The sequence below is a fragment of the Leopardus geoffroyi genome, chromosome C1 (assembly GCF_018350155.1).
Source record: "Leopardus geoffroyi isolate Oge1 chromosome C1, O.geoffroyi_Oge1_pat1.0, whole genome shotgun sequence".
Lineage (NCBI taxonomy): Eukaryota > Metazoa > Chordata > Mammalia > Carnivora > Felidae > Leopardus > Leopardus geoffroyi.
Window position 1 is genome coordinate 150,361,766 of NC_059328.1, and position 5,598 is coordinate 150,367,363.

The 5,598-nt window shown below is 39.7% G+C and overlaps 1 pseudogene; it reads right to left on the reverse strand.

Annotated features, from left to right (window-relative positions):
* Window positions 1-1,459: 1,459 nt before the first annotated feature.
* Window positions 1,460-1,610, reverse strand: LOC123600295 (annotated as a pseudogene).
* Window positions 1,611-5,598: the final 3,988 nt, after the last annotated feature.

Below are 5,598 nucleotides of genomic sequence, written 5' to 3' on the forward strand. Positions count from 1 at the left end.
TTCTCTCAACTCCTGATCAAGGGTGATGTCACTTGCATTTGGAGGGATATGTTAGCTTTGGGAAGACGTCAGCTTGATTGTTCTGAATTGCTTTGCTGTTCTCTTCTCATAAGGCTGTTTTCCTGCATAGGATTTCTGGCTAACTAGCTTCTTTCCTTTGGTTTTCTTTCCTATTTTTACCTAAATCTGTGTTCTTCACTGGTCCTCAGAGACTCACCATCTGGTTACCATCTGCTGTGATTCAGGTGTTACTACACCTGAGGATTTGAGTGGTGGAGTGAGGGTCTCTACTGCAAAATGCCCCCAAAAACTATTTCTGGGGAGGTTGCTTAAGATGGGTATTGCCACAGGTACTGCTCTCCTCTACATGAATACTTTGGGGAGTATTTTTAAATGTTTCTGTTCAGTTTATTCATCTTTAGTGGTAGGTTTATTATAAAATAATTTGCTAAGTCAAATGAAAACAGCAATAACTTGCTCAGTGACAAGATTAGTATATTTTTAGCAAATCAGTGCCACTCATTATGGATTGTACCTTTTCGTTTGTAAATAAGGGGCTGGTAGAAAGCGCAAGGCAGGTTGACAGCATTGTGTAGGTGGTACAGTGACAACCTTAGAGTATACCACTTATAGATTTGTCTTTGAGTAATGGCAAAGTGACTCAACTTGCTACTTGGGAAATTTAATCTCACAGGAGTTTTCCAGAATTAGATGCCTACACGGGGAAAAAAAATCCTATGAAAATCAGAGAAGCTGGTCACCATTAAAATTCAGTCTTGGGAGTTATTTTCCCACATTCGAGCTGAAAGTTTCCTATGATCCTCAACTTTAACACATTTCACATTTCATTAAATGGTATCTCCATGTGTTGCTCGTGCCAGAAACCTGGGAATTGTCTTCGACAGCTCTGTTTCTTTTGCCTTTGTAGTGAACGCGTTACCAAATGTGGCTGTGTCAACCCCCAAAGTGCATTTGAATCTGTCAACTCTTATCTCCATTGCTACCATTTTCTGCTTACACATAACCCCTCACTGGTTCTCCTGCTTTCGCACTTACCCCTTCCAATCAGTTCTGTATAGGGCAACCAACGTGATCTGTGTGTGAATTTGTATTTTTATCCATGTTGCACATGTGCAGAGAATTATCGCAAAGAATTCAGCAATTCTTATAAAGCAATTCTTATAACTACCCAGAAATAACAAAGAGCTGTCCCTTTCCTCCTCCATTCTCAGTCCCCAGCAGTAATCACTGGTGCCCTTTTTTAGTTGTTTAGCATTTATATTATATTTTTAAATTATATGTTTATAGTGCTTTCACCTGACTTTTCTATTTTTTAAAATGTTTATTTATTTATTTTTTTTAATTTTTTCAGAGAGAGAGTGAGCAGGGGAGGGGGAGAGAGAGAGAGAGAGAAGGAGAGAGAATCCCAAGCAGGCTCTGCACGGTCAGTCCAGAGGGCAATAAGTGGGCTTGAACTCATCAGCTGTGAGATCATGACCTCAGTCGGACGCTTAACTGACTGAGCCACCCAGGCTCCCCGTTGCCTTTCTGTTTTAAACTGCTAAGAACAGATACTACACTTGATCTTAGCCAAAAGGCCAAGAAACGATGATTTTTCTGTTTTAGATATTACCTTTTGACTTACTGTTTACTATGAAATGATGAGAATTTATGCTCTCCTAAACACCTCTTTCTCTCTTCTCAGCCCTACCCCACCTTCCTAACTGAATGTCATACTTGTGAGTTAGATCAAAATTCAGGGTTTGTCTTGCTCTGAGAATAATTTTTAATCACAGTTGAGTCATATGGTAGACTATTATTGTATTTCTTTTCCTGTTTGACTTGTTTCCTCTTAATAATTGCCTGGTTTTTGTTTGCTTAGTTATCTATATATGTATCACTAATCCATCCCTGATTCTCCACAAAAACTGGGAGCTCCAGTACTGACACATGTCCATGTTCCAATACAGTCTGGTGGCTCTCAAGGGCTGCTACACAGAGGCCAGGGGAGTTATTTTGCCATTATTCTGAGGATTTCCATTACTTCTCTTTTGTATTGGATTCCCTGTCTCTTAGATCCACTGACTGAAGGGATTTTGTTCTGTTCTCATACTTGATTGAGAGAATTAATTCTAGGTTGGAAATCATTTGCACTCCAAAATTTGAATTACTCCATTATTTTCTAGCTTCTAGTATTAATATTGAGTAATCCAATGTCATTGTGTTTCTGGATCTTTTCCATGTGACTTTCCCTCTGTTCTATTTCTTGAGTCCCTTTTAGGACCAATGGGCCATGGTGTGGGTTTCTTCTTGCTCCCTGCATTGGTTTTATTCCCTGTTTGTTCTTCTTTTTTTGCTATTTCCATATTTTGGTTTCTGATTCTCCCATTAGAGATTTTCCTCAACTGTCTAGTGATTTCTGGCTTTCCATTTATGTTCAGGGTGCTGCTGGGAGGATTTGTCAACAAGGGACTTTACTCCAGAGCAGTGGGTTTTGCAACCTAAGGCTCATGGGTCAAAGCTGACCCGCTGCTTGTTTTGTATGGTGCTAGGAATGGTTTTTATAGTGCTAAATGTTGAAGGTAAAGCATGAGGATAATAACATTTTGTGACACATGTAACTTCTTCCCACTTTTACTCTAATTAGCCTCCTGTCAAGCACTGAGTGAATCCTCGAAGTTGGAATTCCTATATAGAAGAAAACCATCTCACCTCCACCTCCAAGGGCTATGTTCTTCAGTTGACCATTCCAACTAGCAGACAGCTCTAGCACCAATACAACTCAGACAGTTCAGGCACTGTCCCCTCAAACCTGCTTTGACCTGAATGGTTTGAAAACACAAAGCTGGTAGGGCTGCTCCAGAGAGGACAGTACTGTAACTGGTACCAAAATTGGCAAGTCCCAGATGGGTCCTATGGGACATTCTGCACCAGAGGGGCAGGACAGGGGGCTGAAACATAGCAGAGATTTGTGGGAACATATGCATACCCAGCACCTGAGGTTACTTATGTTTGCAAGGTGAATGAAATCTTTCAAATATGTTGATCAGCTCACATTACTCTAGTACTCAAACATTTCCATGGTTTCCCATCATGCTTAGCACTACCCCTAAGTTCCTGACCATAGCCTAGAAGGCCCTGCATGCTCTGGCCTCCACTCTCTCTCTCTCTGACTTCCTGGGCTGCTGGTTTATCCTTTGCTTGCTCTGCACTCCCCACACCAGCCTCCTCACTGCTCCTTGACCATGCCGAGCTAGTCTCTTCAGGATCTTTTCATTTGCTCTTCACCTTGCCTGGTGTAGTTTCCCACATCTGCAGATGTTTTGTCTGTTTCATCGGACACCCATTCCCCATCTTTGTTCTCTCCGTGCTGTAAGATTGATCCTTACAAGTTACATCTCCCAGCCTCCTTTGCCAATTGACTTCTAGTTAAGTTTGGTCAGTGAGAGATATTTATTTTGGGGGGGAGAAGAAAAGGAAAGAAGCAGGGAGAGAATTTTGGAGATTTCTTCCCTTTTCTCTATTTTTGGGTAGTATCTCCAGAAATCACTGCATCTTTGCCATGGTCCCAGCATTTGCAAAGTGGCTTGGCCTTTGGGCTTGTTTTCCTTATTCTTCAGTCCAAAGGTCAACTGCAAATCTCTGGGTTATCTCATTGTCACCTGTTTGCTCTTAAAGCATTTCTAACGTCATCATAATTAATTCTCCATATTAAATCTAGACCATTGTTTATTGGACTACTGCTTTCCTGCTTGGATTCTGACTGATATATCTTGCTTTATGTTTTCCATAGCACTTTATCACTACCTGTTTTTACATTAGTATTGGTTTACTTGTTTATTTCCTGTCTCCCCTATTGGAATGTAACTTCCATGAGGCCCGCAGGATAAAGACTCTAGAGCAAGTATCTGAACCTGCTGAGGAATAGAGGGCCATGAATTTCCACTTCCTGACAATTCACCAGAAAGCTGGAAAGAAGGGCCAGCTATGTATTATTTTTTTGGTTGTTTTGTTTTTCTGGAGAAGAGTAGGGAAGGAGGCAGGCACATTTGGCAAGATGGAATCTGAGTCAAGTGCTACACAGAAAGCTTTAGCTTCTCTAACACAGCTTTTTTTTTTTTTTTTAATGTTTATTTTTGAGAGAGAGAGAGACAGCATGAGCGGTAGAGGGACAGAGAAAGAGGGAGACAAAGAATCCAAAGCAGGCTCCAGGCTTCCAGCTGCACAGAGCCGGATAAGGGGTTTGAACTCACGGACCATGAGATCATGACCTAAGCCGAAGTCGGATGCTTAACTGACTGAGCCACTCAGGTGCCCCTAACAAAGCTTTAACTATGTTCTAAATTATATTTTCAGCTTTAGGGAAGGTGTTCAAGTTCTGGCCGCAGGAACCCATTGAGAGTAATGGGAACTGTCTCTATGTAGAGGAGGTGAACTATGGGAAATTTTGAGCACATTAAGGGAAGAAACCTGCGGACCTGCAGGGGGAGGAGGATGCAGGGTTTTCTATGAAACTAAGCAGGTAGGAACTCGTGTATTAAAATACTGATAGTTAACATGGGATTTGTGACACACAAATCTGTGTGTCCTGTCCTAAGAGTTTTGCATTATTAACTAATGTGAATATATGTGACTAACAATGTGTAAAACTGTATTAAGCCACACATTTGAAAATACCAAAACTATTGCTTCTCAGCCTTTTCGCTAAGATCAAGTGAAAATACCAAAACTAACCACATACTCTATATGTTTAAAAGAAAAGCAATTTAACTTGTTCTTGAATTACTGATTTACTTTTGAAAGAACACATCAGTTATGTAAATAAACAAACCTATAAATATCAATCCTGGACACATACCAGCATATAGAGGGAGTAAGTGTAACTTACTTGCTAAACACTAAAGTAACAGAAATGAAAGATGGCTTCTTGTCTCCTCACAGAGGGCCATGTACATGTACATGTGGGTCTCTTCTACATCATACCATTTTAGTAACCACTTTCATTTCTAACAGTTATTTAGGAGTATGGGTTTTAATTTCCAAGTAGGTAGAATTGCTTGGGTATTTTTTTTATTATTTATTCTATTTTTTTTTGGATTATGACTATAGAATGTGGCCTATAAAGTCTCTTTCTTTTTCTTTCTTTCTTTCTCTTTCTTTCTTTCTTTCTTTCTTTCTTTCTTTCTTTCTTTCTTTCTTTCTTCTTTCTTCTTTTTTTAGTAAGCTTCACACCCAGTGTGGAGCCCAGTGTGGGGCCCAAACTCATGATACTGAGATCAAGACCTGACCTGAGACAAAAAATTGAACACTCAACCAACTGAGCCACCCAGGCACCCCTTAAAGTCTCACTTTAAAGTTTTTTGCTAATGACATCTTTTTGTGGCCACTACACAACTGATTTTGTAAATACGTCATGGGCATGTAGGAAGAAAAATAATATTGTCTATTTGAAGCATCTCTCCTTACATTATTATGAGTTGCTTATTGTATCATTTTATATTTTTTTCTTACTTATTTTGTATTATTCATACTTTTTAGCCTACTTCTGACGAGATATTTTTAAATCTCTCACAATATCTTGGATATATTTGCATTTCT